This window comes from Marmota marmota, unplaced genomic scaffold, assembly GCF_001458135.2.
Source record: "Marmota marmota marmota unplaced genomic scaffold, marMar, whole genome shotgun sequence".
NCBI classification, from domain to species: Eukaryota; Metazoa; Chordata; class Mammalia; order Rodentia; family Sciuridae; genus Marmota; species Marmota marmota.
In genome coordinates this window covers 4,973,874-4,997,625 of record NW_025999896.1, presented here as the reverse complement: position 1 = coordinate 4,997,625, position 23,752 = coordinate 4,973,874, and positions in this window count along the sequence as shown.

The window sequence follows — 23,752 nt, the reverse complement described above, 5'->3', positions numbered from 1 at the left end:
TCAAAGAACTGAAAGCATATTAGGAAAGGGAGAGAGCTTTGTAGCCAAGGGCTACCTTGATACCTGGGGCAAATATTCATGGATCTACTTACAGCATCATTAGAATCTCTCCTATCTGAGGTGAACGGAGTCTCTTGGAGGTTTGATGCTCTATCAGGAGTGCCCCAGATACTTTCTAACGCACCAAGGTGTTTCTCTACATGAATTATTAACTATGGACATCAGAGGTCATTTCCAAGTCTCTCACTGCTGTGCCTAGCTCCTTGCCGTCTGCTATCAGGCAGGGACATGCTCTTGACAATAATTCTGAGCTCTCTGATAGGAGTTTCAAGTGTCCAGTCAGTAAATCTATTTGCATTAAAATCTAAGGTTTCTTTCTTGTTTTTAATCCTCTGCTAGCTGTCCTGCAGGAACAGATGTTGTTATTCTAAGCCTGGCATATTATTGGAATGACTTAACTCTATCTTCCCTTGCCAGCTCGTTGTGTTTAGGGTTTGAAGTCTTTGCAGTGTTTCCTTTTCTTCTTTTGATTAAAACGATGTGCCAAGAACCATATAGAAATCAGAGACCATAAGCTTTCCAAGACAGTCTTTGCAGGAGCAGAGAAGTTTCTCTGAATAGCAGGGCCTGCTCTGCTCTCCTTCTGTCTGTTTCTTTTCTTCCCCCCACTCTGCAAGAGCTGGCTCCAAACCTGCTCTCCTCTGGTGCGGCTTGATACTCCGTGTCTAATGCAGAGTGACAAGGGCTTGCATGGGGGGAGGAGGGGCCAGCTGCCACTCAGCAATACCCTGAAGCCCTGATCCCAGAACTCGAGCTTCCAGGTGTAGATTACAACACAGAGCTTCTGTTTACAGAGGAAAAATCTAGAAGTGCTCCTGACTTTGTCTCCCCTTGCATAATCTTTTCCGTTTTTCTTAAAACGTGCAGCCTTCTCACTAGAGGTTTTCTTTTTTTTTTTTTTAAGGATTTTCAGGGATTTTTTAATACACTGTGATTTCACTCTACATCTTGAGTTCTCCCTAGATACTTTGTATCCTCACTTTTGCTATTGTTGCAAGCCACGTGACTTTTTACCAAAAGAAAAATCAACCACGCTAGCACAATGATAACTCGTCACTGAGAGCTCACCTGGGATGACTTTAGGGAGTGGTAGAGACTGTGGTAAAGACATTTTCTTGTCTGAAATGGTCAGGTGGTACCCGGAATTAGCCAATTTTTACTTTGTGGAAGTGGCGTGTCAAGATAGGGTATACATAAATCTTCCCATAGTTTCTTCAGAAAACCTGGAAATCTGTCCTTTTCTTTCCTTTTTCAATACTGGAAATTGAACCCAAGTATGCTTTCCCACTGAGCTATACCCCCAACCTTTTTTATTTTTAATTTCAAGACAGGGTCTCACTAAGTTACTTAGAGCCTTCTGAATTGCTGAGGCTGGCTTTGAACTTGCCATCCTCCTGCCTCAGCCTCCAAGTTGCTAGGATTACCTCCTGGTTTACACACATTTTCCTTGTCATTATTCCCTAAAAGGTACAGCATGGAATTACAGGCGTGTGCCACTGTGTCTGTGCTTGGTGAAAATTCCTACTTTTATTAAAAAAAAAAGCTTTTAAACGTTGGAGGGTTTTGTTGTTGTTGTTTTTGTTTGTTTGTTTTAGGAAAAACTGTAAAACAGTCAAGATGATTATGAAGTAAATTTGTCCTACAGGTGTCCTGAGGTTTCATTCTAATCTAGGTACATTCTGTTATTTTGCAGATGAGGAAACTGAGGTTAGGAATGGTGAACTGACCTCCTCGTAGCCCTAGAATGAGTAAGAACCAAACAGAAAGAATAAGGACCCTGGTCAGTGCCTTGCATCTCTATCCAATCGTTGGCCAGCCCCTACTATTCACAGCTATTCCTACACCTATGGTCAATTCTCCACTATATCATAACCTCCTCTACATATGTCTTTTATGTTTTGTATTATTTTCTCTCTTTTTTTTTTTTTTTTTTTTTTGGTACTGGGGATTGAACCCAGGGGCACTCAACCACTGAGCAACATCCCCAGCCCTTTTTTTTTGTATTTTATTTTAAAACAGGGTCTCATTGAGTTGCTTAGTGCCTCGCTAAGTTCCTGAGGCTGACTTTGAACTCACAATCCTCCTGCCTCAGCCTCCCAGTCCGCTGGGATTACAGGAGTGTGCCACTGTGCCTGGCTTATGTTATTCTTAAAACAGTGTTAATTGCAGGGTACTGTTCAACTCATGCTTAGATGAATAAATGGATGGATAGATGTTCAGAAGGACAGATGGACAGATGAACAAAGAAATGATCATAGTTTCTTAATGGTAAATTATCGATCTGATTATGAGAAAGGGCTGACATAGGAATCAGAAAAGTTATTTTATGGCTTATTTTAGACTTGTCTTAATTTAACCAAGCTACAGTGATTATCATTCTTAGAGTTTCATCAGAATCCACATGTTACCCCAACCCTAATGCCAAGATACAAAAAATATTTATTAGTTTATAAGATGATAAGCACACAATTGTTTATTGTAACAATGTTTGGAAAAAATGGAAACAAATTGTCTGTAGTGCAATATAAATATAAATATGTATATCTTTATCTACACCATGGAATATGACATGATCACTGAAAATAATAAATTAGACTGAATCTATTATTTGATATTTCCACAAAGCATAATTCATTGAACTATGCAGAAGAATAGACATGATAGTATCCCAATTTTTAAAATTTGACTCTCAAATTTGCTAGTATGTATGTACATTTGTATCTACATATTCTGTTTTGAATCATATGTTCTCTGTAGGAAATAATTAAATATATACAACAGTTTTTGTTAATATAATTTACTCAAGTACCCTGTTGTGGGAGACTAAGAAAAGTAAAAGAAACATGAGAGGAAAAGGAGGAGGAGTCATGCAAAAAAGGGAAAACTAAAATACGGCATCTCTTACAGATACCAAGGAAGGAAAATGGGGGGGAGGGGTCAGGAGCAAAATGAGACCCATTAGAAAGCATGAAGAAAGTTAGACTAGAACAGAGTTGTGCACTACATCCCGGCTATACTTTGTACTTTCGTGTAATAAACTACATCACTCAGTTTTATATTAAGGGAACAATATAAAGATCACACAAATATTGGAAGACACTAGAAGGATTTTATGTTTACATCACTCTTTCTAAGCCTTAATATTCTACTGTGTCCCAGGGATGTGGAGTATAGTGGTTGTTTGAAGTATAAACAGAGGATTTCTGGTTTGAGTTATGAACCGGAACCACCAGATCCATATATTGTTAAGCTTTCTTCAACTTGAGGTTTTAGATCCCTTCTTAACTTAGGGTTAGTTTCTTTTCAGACATTCAGGTATTTTATTTTGTTTAGTTACTTGGTTTGGGAGCTTTTCTCCCCTTGTAATCTAGTCTCATTGAGGGATCCACATCAGTCTGCTAAATGGCTTTATATCTCTAAAACTGAGTAGGATTAGTCTTCAGTCCCTGGATTCCCAGGTAGAATCCTTAGTCTCTAAACAAATGAATAAAGACAGCCCCACTCAGCTCGGTTAAGAATCAGAAAGATGCAGAGTGGAATCAACTTCCCTCCCTCTGGATTATACCCAAATAAAATAATACTTTGTCTCACATGACTCCTCAAGTCTGATAAAATGTCCTATAGAAGTGGATTTTCAAACTTGAGAAATTTGAGCAAGAAGGCCCATCTTTGGGGAAGAATGTTATATAAATTGTAGAGGTCTAGGGAGATAGGGATGGAGGAAGAAGAGGCTCAAAAAATAAAAATTTTCTGTATTTTCAGTAGAAAGAGCCAAGTTTTATGTGACAATGGCTTTATATCCTCATGGGGTAATAAATACTGTTCTATGAAATTTTATGCTCAAATATTTGGCCCATTGACTAATTCACACACTTGGTATGTTTTACTCCAAATGCTATGACTCTATTATTCACCAAAAATCCTGAAAAAAAAATAATTGTAAGTTATGTTGGACCATAAAAAATTAAAGAGATTATAACTGGGCAATAAAGGGATACCAAAAGTTATGAGGATGTCTAAAGAACATTGCAAAATAAAAAGAAGATAAAAAGAGAATAAATAAGACATTTGGGGTGTCAGGTAGAGCTGAACAAGAAGAGTCACACAAAATTTCGGACCTGGGCAGAAAAGATAGATTCTCTACGTCTGACCATCTTTCTCTGGAAACTCTTTGTAGCATCTTTTGAACTGCACCTTATGGCCTCAAATTCTCAGTTTACAGAGAGCCTAAAGGGCAACCAAAAAAATTGTCTGAGATGCTGTCTTGGGATAATTTATTGACAAAATTGGAAATATGAACATATACACATAAACATGAAGATTGAAATTTAAAAATGCCATATTCCTCAGCTACTGCTATAGTTCAGATCTCTAATGATCCCCCCACCCAAAGACCCATGTGTTAAAAGCTTTGCTATGGGAAGTGACAGAACTTTTAAGAGGTGAGGCTTAGTGGGAATTTGCAGGTCACTGGGAATGACCTCAAAGGAGGTAGTAGGACATCAGTCTGTTCCTCCCTCTTTTTTACTTCCCTATTGCCATGAGGTGAGCACCTCCTTCACTATATCCTCCCATCATAATGCACCACCATGCTGCAGTCCCACAAGCAATGGGATCAACTGACCATGCACTGCAACCTCCAAAACTATACACCAAAATTAATATTCCCTGTCCTTTAATTGAATGTGTCAGGTATTTTGTTACAGTAAGGGAAAACTAACTCACACAGCTACCATGAGAAAGGAGACCAAAACATAATTCTTTGTTATGCAACTTCACCAAAGCATTTCATTTTATAAAACATGACCCTTCAGAAGATGAGTGTGATAAGCAATAAAGAAGGTTAGGGATCCCTGAGGAAACCATTTGGTTGATCCTTTTTAGAACATTAACCAAGATAGATGTGATGGAGTTATTTAGACACGAGTGAAGCTCACATTTCTTTCTAAGAATCAAAGTCCTCCCTGAAAGTGATCATGAGAATTCTTAGCCAAGTCAGGAACACCCCAGGGAAGCCTCTGAAACAGAGAAAGGACTTGGACTTGAGCACATTAGGAGATCTGTGAGCTCTACAGTCTCAGCATTTTCAGCCACTGTTGGCCAGTGCCAACCTGGTGAAAGCAGGTCATGCACAGGTGGGCGAACTCTGCGCAGGTGGCAGATAGCAATAGTTTAGACTTTGTGGCCAAGGAGCCATGTATTGTCTCTGTCCCAGCTGCTCACCTCTGCGATTAGAGCAAAAGCAGCCACAGACAAGACACATATGTGAGGTTTGAGCCCATAAGGCTGTAGTTTGTGGATCCCTGGAGCAGAAATAGGACAATTTCAAGGTAATCGATTAACCTGGCATTGGGGGCTCCTCACTCTAAGGCTCGAATCTGCTTCCATGGTCCTCTGGACCATTGTTCCTTTCAACAGAGAGTCATCCATTTAGAACATGCCAGGCACTTTGCTAAGCAGTGGGGTCATATGGTACAAAATCCAAAGTCGTTCCACTCAGGGTTTTGCCATTTCTTACCGAATCAAAGCTTAAGTTCTAGGGATGTAGCTCAGTGGTACGGTGTTTACCTAGCATGCTCAAGGCCCTGGGTCCAACCTGCAACAACAAAAAGTAAGCCAAAAAAAAAATTGGGGTGTATCAATTACTAATTCATTTCATTGATAATAAATGCTGCAAAGAAGATGTCCACGGGGCTGCATCTTTTTATATCATTTTATTTCTGTCCAAAGTACAATTTCCACTTTTATATGTTTATTCAAGTCTTACCCTTTCTTCAAATCTCAACAACAACAACAACAAAAAAAAAAAAAAAAAACATTTCCAAACCAAAAATCTTCCCCGGATAATTCAGGTCTCATTCTTTGGTTAACAGATTTTTTTCAGGCACTATGTACTAAAAGCTGAGGATACTTTATATACAACCAGAGATATGAAAAATTGTGCTGTATACGTGTACTAAGAATTGCAATGCATTCTGCTGTCATTTTTTTAAATCAATAATTTTCTTTTAAAAAAAAAAGCAAGAAAAGATACATTTTCTGCTTTTGTCAAGCTTACGGTCTGGTCCCCAAGAGTTTTATCTTCTTTGATTAGCATTAGCATTTACATCTACTACTTACTTATTGGGAATCTATTATAAAATAACACATATTTGGTAATGAGGCTTTCCCTCCCTCTTCAAATAAATTGTAAGGGATAGTGTGTTCCATCTTCTCCTATTCCTCAGGTGTCTGGTACAGGGGGAAATAAAAATATCAGGAGAAAGAAAGAAGGAACATTGGATATCCCAAAGCAACAATCCTAAGTCCACATCAAATAAGTAAACTCCAAAAAATGGGGAGTAATGAATACAGATAAAGAGTGTCTTAGAGCATTTGTGCTTCTATAACAAAATACCTGAGGCTGGACAATTTATAAAGAATAGAAATTTACTTCTTAAAGTTCTAGAGCCTGGGAAGGCCAGGATCAGGGTGCTAGCAGGCTGGGTGTCTGCCGAGCACTGCTTACTAGTTCCAAGGTGGACTCTTCCTGTTGTATCTTCACGTGGCAGATGATGGAAGAGCAAAAGGGGCCTCAGCTAGCTCCCTCCAGCCTTTTTATAAGGAACTACTCTACTCTTGAGAGCAGAAAAGACTTATTCGGTGCCTCAAAGGCCCCACCTCTCAATGCCACCACAATAGGCATTAAGGTTCCACTCACAAATTTTATGGGATATTCAGACCACAACAAGTTTAAAAGCAGATGACGTGAAGGTCATTTATTCAGACCAGGAACTGTAAAACTTTTTTAAAAATAAATAATAAAAGTTTAGTTAATAAATAGTTATGGTTTTGATGGTCATATACATCTCTGTCAAGATATTCTTACATTTCTTTTTTTACAACCCTTTAAAAAATGCAAAAAAAAAAATGAAATTTCATAGACTAGCAAAAGATGGCCGGGGAGCCAGCAGTTTGCTGGCCCCTCTTTTGGACAGACTATAGAATATAATAGAAAGCTGTCAGTTATTATCTTCTACTTAATCTGGGAAAGCTCTGGGGAGGAGGCGGTGGTATTTTGAGCTCTTGAGTGAGTGCCGAGACTTGGCTTGACCATGAGGTAGCAGGAGAGCAGAATGACCTCATGGAAAGGAGCCGGGCTGGGGAGTCAGCAGACCTGAGTCGGAGTCCTGGCTCTCCTGCTATCTGTATGGCTTTGGCCAAGTCACCCCTGTGCCTACAGTAACTTCTGTGAGTTATCACCGTGAAAAATGAGCAGAAAAAAAGCAACGTATTGTGAGAATGAGATGAGATCATATCAAAGCACTATGGAAACTGACGAGCATCCCAGTTAAGACCTTGATAAAATTAGTAAAAGCCAAAAAAACGTAAGCTAAACTTGAAGATTCCAAATTCGAAATGTCACATTATTTAGCTAGCAAGAAGGAGGTGAAATGTGAGAGTCAAATATGATTCTTTATTGTGCGGCTTTGGCCAAAAGAGCTATTTTATAAGCCTCAAGACTTCAGAAGATAATAAAGTTGTGAGCAATAAAGACAGCTGGGGATCCCTGAAGAGGTTACACAGAGACCATCGGTATGATAGCACACGTGTGCAGGGAAGCGCTCAGCCCACAGATGCCTTCCCTGTCTTTGCCTTTGCTCTCTGTGCAAATCATGCTCCCCAAGACCTCTGCTCTGCCACAACTGGCACCCCCAAAGCAGAGGGGCTGTAGGTGTGGTCTAGAGGTAGAACCTGCTGCTGCTCAGAAAGCAAAAGAGTAGAAGGCAGAAAAATGGATCCAGGAGACACAAGACCTGGGGGTTACACTGACTCTTGGCTAGCTGGATCTGACATAGCCCATCTCCTCTTCCCAGTAAAATACTGTTGAAGACAAAGAAAATACTAAAGCTCATGATCCCCCACCTCCAAAAAAAAAAAAACCCTTAATGTTAGAAAGTCTGGAACAATCCGTTTATAGAATTTTAAATAACTGGCTAGTAAGATGGCTGATGGAGTGGATTCAGGAAGGCAGTTGGTTCCTACACACTCACATTTGCTGCTTGAAACAGAATACGCCACCAACCCAACAATGGTGGCAAAGCCCTCCTTATTTCCCTTCTATCAGCAGCATTACTCAGAGCTATGAGTTGAATTCTGTTCCCCACCCCCAAAAGATGGGGTGAAGTCTTAAACTACCTTGGAATGAAACCTAATGTACAAATAAGCCCATTACTAGGGTCACCAAGTTAAAATGAGGTCATTAGGGTAGGCTCTTAATCCAATATGACTGCTATTCTTATTTTTTTTTTTTTAAAGGCAGGGTTATTTAGACACGGAGCCAGATATACACAGAGGGAAGATGATATGAAGAGGTACAGGAAGGCCACCAGGTCCAAAGCACTGCACCTAGGAATTGATACCTGCCAAAGGTGGGCAGAGAACCCACCAGAAGTGAGGACACAGGCATGAAACAGAAGGAAATAACTTTGCCAACTTATTGATCTCTGACTTTCAGCCTCCAGAGCTGTTAAAGACAATAAATTTCTTTTGTTGCAAGCGCCAAAGTTTGTGATACTTTGTTATAGCAGCTCTAGGAAACTAATACACTCAGGTGCTTAAGATGAGTAGCAATGGCAACTCTTTCTTTATTGCATACTTTTTGAGACAGCTGAAAAACTGCATTCCCATATGGCAAGAGGATAATTGAGAACATATCAATCTGAGCCAAGTTGGCTGTTCACAATTTCCAGGTTCCTTTTGGTGAATATTCGCCAGCTCCAAAGAGTAGAGGTCTATGAAGGATCTAGGGCTGCCCTGCCCCCACTCAATCGCATTTCCTGACATATATTGCAATGAAAGCAAATTCCTACCTCAAATTCCAGAATACCTACAGTTGTGCAGAGACAAAAGCAGAGAAGCAGCTTGGTAAAGAGCCAGCTGTATCTCCTGTGGGCAAATTTCATAACAAAAACATTTTCACTCAAGGCAACTACTAGACTCTTGAGGAGGAACTCTAAGATAAAGAGCTGAACTCAGATAAAAAGCCAGTGATGGACTTGAACATGAACAGCATCCTAGCCCCAAAGAATCACTGCAGAGCTGATTGGAGAAGTACGTATCAGAAAAATGCAACCAGCAAAGAAACTGAGGAAGCAACTGAACTATTATCTCCATAAAAAGAGGTTCACACAGACAGTTTTATCATCATGTCCGTTCAAACTTCAAGGAACAGATAATCCCCATGCAGTATAAACTGTTCCTGAATAGGAAAGAAAGAAAACTTAAACTGTCTACTATATGAATAATCTTGACATCCAACTCTCACAAAGATAGCACCGCCACTAAAATACTCCTATAGAACAAACCAATCATGAGCACAAATTTTAAAATGTTCAGTAAAATAGCAGACAACTCAAGGAAATTATATACTAAAATATCATCCATTATAATCAACCAGAGTTATCCAAAGAATGCTGAAGTATTTTAAAATGAGAAAATCTATTAAAAATTCATTTTAAATAGGCATGCAGTAACCTCAAATGTCTCTCAAAAGGCACTTGTTAAAATGCTCCACATATTCAGAGTAAAAACTAAAAAAACAAGAAACAGAAAATTATTATCTCAACATGACAAAGACTGTCTTAAACAAATCCATCCTATCTTAAGAGGAAAACAGTGACTGATGTTCTATCAAACTCAGAAAAAAAAAAAAAAAGGCAAGAATGTTTGCTATTACCATTTTCATTTAACACTTTTATGAAAACCTGACCAAATGAGATATAAAGCACAAATTAGCTCTAATTATTGCAAATAAGTAAACTGTTATTTGAAATAAGACTATATACCTAGAAAACCTAATGGGTAGCAACATAACTTTAGAATATGAGAGCTTAATAACATCCCAAGGTAACATATACGTATACAAATATCTGGAGATTTCCCACATGCCAGTCATAAGTGCTTAGATAGCATAATGAAAAAGATTACACAGGTTAAACCTCCCTAAACCAAAATTCCAAAATCCAAAATGCTCCAAAATCCAAAACCTTTTGTATGTGGTGCTGAGGATCGAACCTGGGCCGCACGCATGCCAGGCGAGCACGCTACTGCTTGAGCCATATCCCCAGCCCAAAATCCAAAACCTTTTGAGCATCAACATGGCATTCAAAATATTTCATATTTTGGGCCATTTTAGATTTTAATTTCCAGATTAGGGATGCTCACCTGTAAAAGTATGTGGAAATAATCCAAAATCCAAAATTTTTTCAAAATTTAAGACACTTCTGATCCCAAGCATGTTGAACAAGGAAAACTCAACTCATGTTTGCAATAACAAAAATGTAAAATATTTAAGGAAAGCCTAACAAGAAATGCATTCTTTTTTTAAAATTGCTTTTATTTTTTAAATACATGACAGCAGAATGCATCACAATTCTTATTATACATATAGAACACAATTTTTCATATCTCTGTTTGTATATAAAGTTATGTTCAAACCAATTCATGTCTTTATACATGTACTTTGGGTAATGATGTCCATCACATTCCTCCATCTTTGCTAACCCCCTGCCTCCTCCTTCCCCTCCCACCCCTCTGCCCTATCTAGAGTTCGTCTATTCCTCCCATGCTCCCTCTCCCTACCCCGCTATGAGTCAGTCACCTTATATCAGAGAAAACATTTGCCATTTGTTTTTTGGGGATTGGCTAACTTCACTTAGCATTATCTTCTCCAACTGCATCCATTTACCTGCAAATACCATGATTTTATTCTCTTTTATTGCTGAGTAATATTCCATTGTGTATATATGCCACATTTTTTAATTCATTCATCTACTGAAGGGCATTTAGGTTGGTTCCACAGTTTAGCTATTGTGAATTGTGCTGCAATAAACACTGATGTGGCTGTGTCCTTTTAGTATGCTATTTTTAAGTCTTTTGGGTATAGAGAGGGATAGCTGGGTCAAATGGTGGTTCCATTCCCAGATTTCCAAGAAATCTCCATACTGCTTTCCGTATTGGCTGCACCAATTTGCAGTCCCACTACCAATGTATGAAATGCATTCTTAAGGAGAAAAATAAAATATTACTGAGACATATAAAAATGGTGGCTAGCAGTACTTCATACAGACTTTTCCTATGCTCCCTAAGTGCCGTGAGAACTGGGGCCAGGTCTGGTTTGGATCTTCATGAGGTCCCCAATGCCTGAATGTGCACAATGGGTTTGAACATTCAAGACAATCACTGATCTTTGGCAGTGATACCCCCTGTTGTCTGGCAATGAATGGAGGAGTAGCTTCTTTCTGGTTATGTTTTTCATAGAACCAAGAAAAAGCTAATGGTAGATTATACACTGGCATTTAAGCACAGCACGCTGAGCTGTCAGATGTCTGTTCTGATCACATTCCACTGGCCAAAGAAGTCACATGGCAAAAACAGACATCTTTGGGGTAAGGAAGAATAACCCTCCCATAAGGAAGGGGCACACACAGAATAGTTTACAGTGAATTTAGAATGTGTGTTCGATGCAGACGTGTGGGAGAAACCTTCCAAGGATACCTGTTGAAGGAATAAATAAAGGAAGATGCAAAGATACAGGAAACTATGGAAACTCATACAACAATGATAACCAAGATTGAACCGCTGTTAAGGGATGGGCTAAATTTTCCATAGCACAAAATCAGCTGAATCAATAATATAAAGGCAAACTCTGCTTTGTAATATACCCCCTTCCAACACCTTAGAGAACTCAACTAAAGAAACTTAGGGAGGTGCTTCATCCATTCCACTGATGATATAATAAAGAGGAAAAAATGGTTAGAAACACTGAATAAATTTAAAAAAAAAAACAGTTTCAATGAATCATTAAGAAAATCTTGGGCTGGGGATGTGGCTCAAGCGGTAGTAGTGCGCTTGCCTGGCATGCGTGCGGCCCAGGTTCAATCCTCAGCACCACATACAAACAAAGATGTTGTGTCCGCCGAAAACTAAAAAATAAATATTAAAAAAATTCTCTCTCTCTCTCTCTCTCTAAAAAAAAAAAAAAAGAAAAGAAAATCTGTCTTTTACCTTTCAGTTCCAGTAGACCAAACACACATCATACCTATGTAGAGAGCATAAAAGGATACAGGAAATTTATATAACACATTAATAGGTTTGATTTAACAGATGTATATCAAACTTCAGTTATATTCAGAAAATGTATATTCTTTTCAAATGCCATGGAAACCTAACAAAAATTGAACAATATTAATCCATAAGAAAATCTTACTGTTTTCCCAAAAGTAGAAATATTGCAGATTGCATTCTTACATTCTCTAACCACAATGTAATACACTCAGAAATTCATAATAGAAGAATTTTTTTTAAAACACTAGAAATGTCTAACTCTCTTAAATAACTTTTGAGACAAAGAAGAAATAAAACTTACAAGTACAGCCTATTTTTAAAATTATTACAATAAGAACAGAACATATAAAATGTAGGGGCTATGGCCAAAGAGACACTGAGGAAAATTAATAGCATTGAGAGTTTATTATTAAACATAAAAAAACTGAAAGTATGTGAACTAAGTACCCAATCCAATAAATTAAATTAGACTAAAATATCTATAAAATGCAGATTCAGGAAATAGACAACAATAAAAGTATTTTTAAAAATTGTTTAGCAAAACTAAAAACCATTTAAATTGATAAAGAATCTCGTTGCTTTTAACAAAAAAAATTAATAAAATAGAATGAATTCTGGGAAATGATAATTACTCAAAAAGAGAATCTTTTAAAATTCCCATATTAAATAGCTGTGTTATTCGATACCAGGAAACAGAAAAAGGAGGACACGTTTAACTTTTTTAAAAGTGATAGCAAAAGCACAAACATGAATCATTAAGAACATAAAAAGCAGTACACAACTATGAAGTAGATTATTTCAATTTTACATTTGATAATATGTGTCTAAATTTGAAAAGTACGATTTTCTGAAAAATATTAGTAAAAATTCCACAGTAGAAGGACAAAAACTTACATAGATTAATGATAAGAAAACTTCTTGGGTGCCTATGTGTGTTTGAACAAATTCTCCAAATAGCATCAAATGCAAATAGTTTTATGGACGAATTTTTCAAATTTTCAAGGAACAAGTCTTCTGTACAGGTTAAATTTTGTCAGAATATTAAAATCAAAACATGGGAAACCTCAAAATGTGTTTAGTGGAGCCAGCGTAATCGTGATACAAGGCCTGAAGAGTCGGAGAAATTAAATTCATGACACACTCACAGAATGTAATGCTGCAGTCAGAAATAAAGCAGTGTAGATCGTCTCTTAAACAGAATGAGACTCTTTTTTCTTACTTTTTTTTTTGATTCCAGGGATTCACCCCAGGGGCACTTAATCACTGAGCCACATCCTCAGTCCTTTTTTTTTTTTTTTTTTTTTTTTTAGAGACAGGTTCTTACTAAGTTGCTTAGGGCCTGGCTAAGTTGCTGAGGCTTCTTTTGAACTTGTGATTCTCCTGCCTCAGCCTCCTGAGCCGATGGGATTACAGGTGTGAACCACTGCACCAGGCAAAATGAGATTAACAGCACATGCCACATAAAGATAATAACACTTACTTAAAAGGACACAGGCAATTATAGCAATTCACACTTAAAACAGTACTGGGTATATCTTGGGTAGAGTGCTTGCCTAGCACACCCCAGGCCCTGGGTTCAATCTCCAGCATTCCAAAAAAATAAAATAACTATGTAAAATGTTAAAATAAGTGCTTCTGGGAGGTGGAAGGGAAGGAAATAAGAACAGGTTGTGGAGGAAGTTTGAATAAACAAACGAATAAATAAATACAAAGTGACATTTGCTGTAAACCAAGAAGCCCATTTAATTCAACCCTCTATGCCAGAGATTATTTAAAAGAAAAAAAAAATGAAATAAGTAAAGAAAAAAAAACTGAGAAAACTATGAACTAAATCTTCCTGATGAATACAGAATGTTAAACACTGACAAATATAATACACAAAAGCAAATTAAACTTTAAGTAGAAACAAAAATATGCTTAAATGTTTAACAATCCATTTATCAAATTCAAAAGAGGAAACCCATGTGTTTTTGATAGACGCAAATGGATGGTAAATGATTTTTCAACATTTAATCCTTTTTAAAACTTTTGGAAAAAACAGCATATTTCCTTAAAGTGATAATAATAACCTATCTCAGACAGAGAGACAATATTATACCAAACGATTAAATGCCAGAGGCACTTCTATTAGTCATGTACAACATTAATAATGTATTTAATACATTAGTGCATATATGAAAAACTAAAGAGAACTGGCCAAAATAACTATTATAATTGAGGTAAGCAATATGAAAAATCAATAGTTTTACTAGACATCAAAGTATTTGATATTTTAAATGCATGCAAATTCTTTTGAAGAATATAATGGGATGAGAGGCAAACTCATTTTGAAGATCACATAAATGCACAAGTGGACAAGGTTAGACCAAAAAGAATTTATGATGAAGAGAGTACCAGATACCAATACAAATTCTAACTCATAACTATTAAATTAATATGTATTAAAATAGGTCAGTGCAAGAGGGATGAGAGCGCAGAAACAACCCAATAGGTATAACAATTTATTATCCCAGTTTATTGATTGTAATATTTCTGATATGAGGGTCTAACTCTAGATTTCCAAATTGCTGTGATTTCTAAATTAGGGTTGCACCTCAGTCAATTCATTCAAGAATCAAGGAAATAATTCTCAAAATTTTTAAATCCGTTGAAAGTGAATTAGTCAATAAACAGTTCTACAGAAATAGGTTCAACTCTCAGAGAAAACGATGTACAGATTAAATTCTTTCCTCATGCTGTATATCATTATAAATTTCATATGGTCTCAGGAAATAGAAGACAGAATGGAAGTATCCTCATTATCATCAAACTTGACCTACCTGGAGATTTGGAATCTCTTAGCTGAGTAGCAACTATACACCCCCAATACCCAATGTTAGGAGACATTACCATTATGTGACACTTACAGGATAAAGACCCTTCCCAATGCACATACCAGAAAGTACCCAGGAATACTGTAGTTGTGAAATAAAGAACTGATGTGTCCATAAAACAGATTATGGTATACCATCACAAGTCAGGAGCTGGAAAAATAGCTAAAGGTATAAGAAAATGTTCAAACTATAATGTTCAGCCAATAAATGGCATATAATCAACTTTCAAAAGTATATGCTCACATAGGTGTGTATGCATATACATAATTTCAAATAAAAACGAGGGAAAGAAAAAAACAAGAACATTAACTGTGCCCATTACTGAATGGCAGGATTTTAGGATTTAGGTTGATTTTTACCTTTTGTTTTGTTTTTTGTTTTTTTGGTTTTTTGTTTTTTTTGTTTTTTTTTTTTTTTTGGTTTTGTTTGTTTTTTTTTTTTTTTGATACTGGAAATTGAACTTAGGGGAGCTCAACCACTGAGTTGCACCCCAAGCCCTTTTTATTTTGAGACAAGGTCTTGTAAGTTGCTGAAGCTGGCTTCGAACTTGCGATCCTCCTACCTCAGCCTCTGGAGCCATTGGGGTTACAGGCATGTGCTCTGCTCACTGTCTTTTTTTATTATTTTCTGAATGTTACCTGAATTTCCTTATCATCTGCCCACACCTGAATTGATTAGAGAGGCAAATTATCCCAAAATTTGCCAACAATTTCTGGCAGAGCCTGTGTGTAAACATGTCCTCCAATAGACATAAGATTGATTAGCCAGATAAATCAGATTCTCTCTGAATGTTTGCACTGGAAACTACTAAAAAGCGGTTAAAAGAGGTCATGAGATAGAGCGGCTGTGTGTGAGTCGTAGCAAGCCAGAAATATAAGAAACGAGAAATTAAGTGTAAGAAGAAGTTAGCAGGTAGAGAAAAATGGAGGTGGGTGGGGGAAAGAGAAGTTAGACAGAAAGAGAAGCAACCCGTGGAGAGTAACTGGGTTACACTAAGAGGGGAGCATTAGAGAAAACATCCGTGAACTTTGGCTGCTTCAGGCCCTAAAAATGCTTTGGATCTCACACCAGTCCTGGAAACCCAATAAAACCAGAGTGCTATAGTTTGGTTTGAGTGTGTCAATCAAGCAGTCACGTTTTAAAATTTAACCCCCATTGTGAAGTATTAGGAAGGTGGAAGCTTAATCTATGATATTTATAGGTGGGACCTTTGGGCAGTGGTTAAGATTAAATAAGGTCATTAGAATAGAACACTCATGAATGAATACTGATGGCTGTACAGACAAAGATCAGAGGAGACACACACACTCACATTCTGTCTCTTGCCATGTGATGCCCAGCTCCACCATAGGACTCTGACAGCAAGAAGCCTATTAACAGATTCAGGACTTTGAAACTTCAGAACTGTGAACTTAAAAACCTCTTTTTTTTTTAAATAAGTAATCTTGCCTCTGGTATTCAATTATAGTAATAGAAAATAGTAAGGCAACAGGTTATTGGTCTTAGATGCTTCAGAAAAAAAATCTTTTTTTATTCTTTTTTATCCGCATGAATAAAAAGGTCATTTGTAACCTATGAAAAGAGTGTATTTTATTTAAAAAATAAAAGCATCTATAAATCCGCTAAAAACGACAGGACATTCTCAAATGCTAATGTTAACTCTGGTTATCTCTAGTAGTGGAATTACAAATGATTTATTTTTTTCTTCTTTGTGCATTTGGCATCTTCAAGTTTTCCAGAGTGAACATATAGTGCTTTTATAATCATTTATAAAACAAATGCATGCTATTTAAAATGGCATGTGTGTGAATATGTTCTATTGACCTCAGTCTGATTTAAAACAAAACAAAACAAAACAAAAAAAAACCTCCATAAATTTCACCACTAGTTTCCTTGAGGAACAAAGACCAAGACCTTTGCTGATATCCATCTATTTCCCACATTTTTTACAACTAAACTAAATAACCAAGTGTAGCTGTTCTGGGCCAAAGTTTGTATCCAAGGTCAATAGATTTCCCCTGCAGTGACAGAGTGGATCCAACATATTTAGAATGGCCTCCCATTGACTCATCTAACAAGCAATTAGTGTTCTGGAACAGGAAATGAGTACCATTGGAGCAGGGGAGGCATCTGTTTATAGAGCAATCTGCTTCACCCCAATGTCTTAGTCATTTTCAGCTGTAGAAAGAGGGCTTCACATCAGAGTATTCCACCCTTCCATCCGATGCCTCTCACCAGAAGAGTCCATCTCACCAGAAACCCCCTCTTCCAAGGAATGGTGCAGACACAGACGATCAAAACAGGAGAGCACACTAAAAGGTGCAGACCATGTAGAAACTAGCATTTTTCTCTCTCCACTCACCAAAAACATGTCACCACCACCGCCCGCCCACACCCAGCCCCGAATCCCAGTGGTGTGACCTTGGCTGCTATCACGGATTCTTCCTGTTGGGATAAAATGGACATAGTGGAAACCTGAAGACATTCAAACACCAGTGTGTGGAAACTTGAACAAGACATTTAATCTTTTCGAGTTTCATCTATGAAAGAAAGAGGCTGATGCAGGCTCGAGGCTATCTGGAATGTTCTGCAAGCCGCCCCATGATCTAGGTGTCAGCAGCTGTACAAAGCATCATGGCCTACTAGGAAGGATGCAGATGCCATGATGCTTTCCAGACCTGCTTTCTCTGGGAGTATTTGAAGCAGCTGGGATGACACCCTTACAAACACCAGCTACCACGGGTAAGGCTGTTCCCCTGCGTGCATCCGCTGTCCTTTGCCTATGGATGTGCTGCTGCTGACACATTGAGAGCTGGGAGTTTGCTGCATTCAGATGACCCTCCAAACGCTGAGTTTTGATCTTATGGAAATTTTTGATAATGCGTTTTCTAGACACATCTAACAAAATAACTATTCACTTCTAAAAAGCCCTGGACTTTAAAAGGCTTCTCAAGTACCCAGGCATGCTCCAAAGATAAATTTAAAAGGAGTGAAGTCGAAATGAATTATAAACACGCAGATTAAATTTCCCACAAGTACCCAACTTTTTGAAAATGGAGAGAAATATGTTCAGAGGGGGGAGAGACTTAATTCTACAAAACTCAAAAATCATCTCTCAAAAGAATTGAGACATTTCGCCAAACTTGAGTAAAGGATGCAATGTTTCGATTTAATCTCCTTTGATCTGACCTACAGAGCCAGGATGATCCAAATGTCTGTTTGCTGGATTCTCTGGGTCTTTGTGAATAGGGTCCAGGACTCCATTCACCTTCGGGCACCATAATGGTCAGATGGGGCCCAGATTTTTGAATTCGATATTCTTAGTAATGACACAGAAGATGAACCAGCACCTTGAGGTGTTCAGGGTCTAGGAAATGCTTGCAGTGCAGACACATTCAGGAGCTGAGTACCCACCTTCTCTAGACATCCGACAATCAAAAAATCCTGGAGTCTATCCAGCCTTTCTCTGTCATTTCCTCTCACCTCTTGAAAGTACTCGATGTACTCACCACTGCCTACTTTTTTGAATCTCCACTTTCTTGTTTCCTGAGAACCCTCTTGTTCTTGTTATGTTTCTCTTATGGCTAGTCCATCTGTCCTTCCTATCTCATCCATGGTCACCTCCCATTCAGAGCCCTTTATGGGTAGCACCGTCTACCAAATAAAGCCACGTTGCTCACTCCAACCTCCAAGGGCCTCTGTAACCTCATCTCCATCCATCTCTCCAATCTTGTTTGTTATTCTTTCCTTACTGTAATCCATTCTCTGACCCAACTGGACTTCCTAGGGTTTCCTTTTCATGCCAGAAGAGTTCCCATTAAGGTAGGTTTACCCTGAAGTCCCATAGGCCCTGGGCAAAAAAAATCCTGCAAGTCACCCAGATTTGTCCTTAGATGCCAGGTACATCATGATGATTACCAGGCTGCTGCTTCTATCCTGTTTATGCTAATTTTCTTCGCAATAGATAAGCTCTGGCACAATGCATCTTGCATTTCCCCCCTCACTCATAGCTCTTATCACAATCACGAATTACAGTTATTCCTCCACTGGCTTTATCTCCCCTATCATGGGGAATATTCCCGGAGGACCAAAACATTGACCCATGTATTTTTACATACCACAAAAGGGTCAAACATGGTGCTTTGTACATCATGGTGTTTGTTGACAAAAGAGAGTCCATCTCTCAGGGCATCAGCCTCCTCATCTCTGAGACTGGAGGGTTGTGTGGAATGCGTATTAGAGGCAAGGCCAACACACAGCCTCCAAGGGCGAGACCCGTCCTGGCCAAGAGAGTTGTAACTGGAAGCTAGAATCCCAAGAGCGTACATAAAGTGGAAATGGTGTCCTGAGGGAAGAAAACAAGCGTTGAGATTTGAGGTCCGCTAACAGATACTTCATAATTGGTCCCCTGTCCCTTAATGGTGGGCTCAGGGAGGCAGTCCTCTCTACCCAAAAGAGCATGAGAGGCCTAAAATTAATAGCACCATTTTGATGAATGGACCACACATCCCAATTGGACAGGGCAAGATAAGGTGAGAAGGATCCCATTCCCCACAAGAGCAGCTTCTCTAAATAGCCTCAAATCGATTTCCTAAGAATTAACCTATAAAAGTTGTTTTTTAAGCCTTCCAGATAGACTCAGTCTATTTTATAAACACTTTCTCAGATTTATGTCTGGCCTATAAAACCAGGCTGGGTCTTTGGTTGAGGGCAGAGAGACTCATATTTGGCTCTAGTATCCTGGAGTTACACTATAATGCTATTTGCTTAGCCAACGCTGGGGGCCTTCTTCCTAGGTGAAACCTCCTTATAAGGAGGTCTGTTTTTTATATACTTCAATAACTATCCCCACTTTGGAGGGCCTCCAGGATGGATTGTCCATATACCTAGCTCTATAGCCAAGAGAGATATAGTGAGGTCCCAGTTTATTTAGACAAAGCTTTGATAACCAGAATCAACTATTCTTTCTCAGCCCAAGGCTTATAGGGCAGCCAAAAGTCTTCAGGGAACAAATGCACTTGTAAAACAACAGACTTTGCGAGCCCTTGGAAAAACTGTCACCTGTAAAACTGCACAGACATGTCCTGCCTGAGTCATAGAAATGAACTTTTGATCAAAGACGGTGGCTACAGTAAGTGGAAGGGCTCCTAAGAGGACTGCAGAGAACAACAGTCATGCCCTGTGGGGGGAATAAATCTCTTCCCACTGGAGTTTTGAGGGACCAAGTCCAGAGGGCTTGAGATGAGAAGAAATGGAGGTATGATTGACAGAAGAACAAAAGTAACTTAATTCCACTGTCTTCACTTAAATACGTTTTCTTTCCTGTTTAGTTGTTGATCTCAGGCAGCTTTCATTAGCAACTGTGATTCCTGGTGAGAATTGTTTTTTGAAGTAGCTGAGCAGAGAAGAAAACTTGAAACCCATAGTCAAGGGGAAGTAAGAACAAAACTGAAGACTTATCTTCAGATCTGGATGGCACTCAGAGCTCCAGCTGCAGTCTTTTCCTCCTACCCCATAATGAGAATTGGCACAAGAAAATTTAACTAGAGCCGTCTTTGCTTATGCACAATTTCATTACCCATAGTCAACTGCAGCCCAAAAACATTAATGAGATAATTTCAGAAATAAACAATGTATAAGTTTTAAATTGCAGGCGGTTCTGAGGAACATCATGAAATCTCCTGCAGCCCTACTCTGACCAGCTCCATCCAGCCCCAAACACAAGCCTTCTCTTTGTCCAGAGTATCCTCACTGTATAGGCTACCCACCTGTTAGTCACTTAGTAGCCATCTCAGCGATCAGATCCACTGTGAAGGTATCCCAGTGCTTGTACACAGGGCTTGGCACTGTCCTCTGATTCAGAGATTATTATTATTATCAATCCCTGGGGACTGTAGAATGTATCCCCTGCAGATAAGGAAGGACTACTGTAGTTTATTATTATACCAAAAAAAAAAAAAAAGGAGAGAAAAGGTACCCTCAGTAGAGCAGAAATTGTAGAAAATATGGAAAGAGAAAAGACAAAGGAGACCAGAGAGCATCTTCTTGAGCTTCAAGAGAGAGCGCTCTAAGATGCTCTTGTTGAATATGCAAGACCATAGTTTAAACTAATTACTCACCTCTTCTATGAAAGACTACCAGAAATATTTTGCTATTACTTCTACTCTTTTGCATTTTCTATTACTATGGGTTTTTCTTTGTTTCTTTTTTCTTCTGCCTGTCTTTTATTAAATAAATAGTTTTCTTTACTCCCCTTTTTCCTTCCATGAATTCAAAAATTATACACTCTGATTTATCATTTTAGATATCTAAGATACCTAAAAATAGAAACAATCAGAACCTCTATCTTCCAGACAAAACTTCAATTCTGATCTCCCTTTCCCATCTGCTATTTTATAAATGATAAATTTATTAATGATAAATTAATTTCTCCTTGATTTCTTTATTTTTTCAAGTTATTTTTAATTCTCTTGCCATATTTTTACATTGCCATGTCTTTTTTCTTGACCTTTTAAACATTGGATGGGAGGCAAAAAACACTTTTTTTTCCTGTTGGGTAATATCACATTTTATCTTAAGAATATGAATATTTTGAATATCAAGAATTGAAGCTGCTGGGGGTGGGGAGGTCACATTTATTTGTAGGCATTAAGATAGTTCTGAGGTCTGAAGAGCAAAATATCTCTTATAAATTGTAACAAAATTCTCATCTCAAAATAAAACACTCTGAAGTGTATACAGTTATGTCCATATTCAACAGGTTTACAATATCCAGAAAACCTGGATTTCTAGAAATGATAAATGAAATAGCTTTTTAGTCAGAGAACATAGTTTATACCAAAATGATAAAACTTGAAACCTGGCCCCATTGTGCAGAAGTCTGTTCCATTCTTTGTCGCCATTGTTAAAAACAGATCCTGGGACATCCAGCAAATGCCAAGCAGATTTATCATCTGAACACAGAAAATTCCAGTAAGATTAGCTTTAATACTTCATTCAAATAGGGCATTTAATTCAAATTCCTTGGGATTCCCTAAAGGCTTATGGGGTTGCTGTTACCATTTCTGGGAGTATGGTATCATACACTTGATTTCCTTTGAGTGTAGCCATGGTTGTGGAGTTATAAACCAGGTTCTAGAACTTCTAACTCAATGAAGGCAGAGAGAGGTCACAGATCCAACCAGAGGTTGTGTTCAAGCTGCTTGGGTCAATTCTATCTTTCAATAAAAAGACCTGAGCTATGACAACCATGGCCACAGTACATGTCACACTGGGTGGGGTGCTCTCACCAGAGATCTCAGGCTAGTGCTCCTTCTGAATGTATACCATCCAAGCGGGTCACATCAGACACTTCCTGTGAGCCAGTGTGAAGCCACAGCAGCTGTCACCTTTGCAAGCACAAAGTCTTGTCTCCCTTGAGTTCATCTGTGTATACGTGGTGTGTGTGCACAAGTGTGCACCTCCCTATCTCTGCACACACTCACCAGAGTACACACTCTTAACATGGGAGCACAACAGGGGCTGGGCCTTTTATGTAAGTCTAATTTTAGACTGGGTCAAAATGAGGAAATTGTGGGCTGGGGATGTGGCTCAAGCAGTAGCACGCTCACCTGACATGCGCAGGGTGCTGGGTTCGATCCTCAGCACCACATAATAATAAAGATGTTGTGTCCACCGAAAACTAAAAAATAAATATTAAAAAAAAACCTCTCTCTCTCTTAAAAAAAATTGAGGAAATTGTGCATGCAGCACCAGCATTCAACTGAGTGTCTCCTTGTTTTTAACTCTCTCCTACAAATTAGTCCCTGTTTATATATCATTGTTTATTTATTTAGAGTTATCAATATGCTTACCAATCTTTTTCATACAATAACTTAAATCCCTCTGTTTGATTTCCTCCTGACTTTCATGTTTCAGTAGTTATTTACACAGAATCAGTAAGGGTTCTTTGAAAAAATGTTCATATTTGGTTCTCACTGCTGAATGACACCTTTAGCTGGGTATAAAACTCTAGGGTGTTAGTTGTTTCCCTAAGTACATTGAAGGCATAATTGCATTGTATTCTGACATACTACCTATGAAAGGTCTGCTATCTGTCCAGTAGTTGTTCTTTTGTAGATATATATATTTATCTTTTATTCGTACTGTGTTTTGAATTTTTTGGTTGATCTTCAGTATTTGGCAGTTTTTCCCATATGTGATTAGGTGAAGATCTTTTTTTTTCAAAGTTCTGCTTGAGACTTTGCATAGTATTTCAATTCAAAGACTTATGTCTTATTATCAGATATAGAAATCTCCCTCGGTCTTCCCTTTAATACTCTCTCTCCTTCACGGCCATTATTTTCTCTTCTTAGAATTTCTATTAAGTAAATGGCAGGCCTTCTCACTCTGAGTCTTTTAACTTCCTTTTCATCATTGTAATCTCTTCATATCTCTGTGATATATTCATAGTAGTTGCCTCAGATCTGTCCTCTAAATCAAGCTGAATTTGATTGATACCTTGTATGTTCATTGATTTCAGTTACTGTATTTTCAATTTCTTGAAGTTCAATTACATTAATTTTTAAACCTAATTGATTTCAAAAGTACCTTGATTTTTTTTACTCCTTTTACTTTTAATAATTTTAAACATAATTATTAGAGCAATAAGCTATATGATAGAGAGAGAGAGAGAGAGAGAGAGAGAGCGAGAGAGATCGATTCCAGGTGTT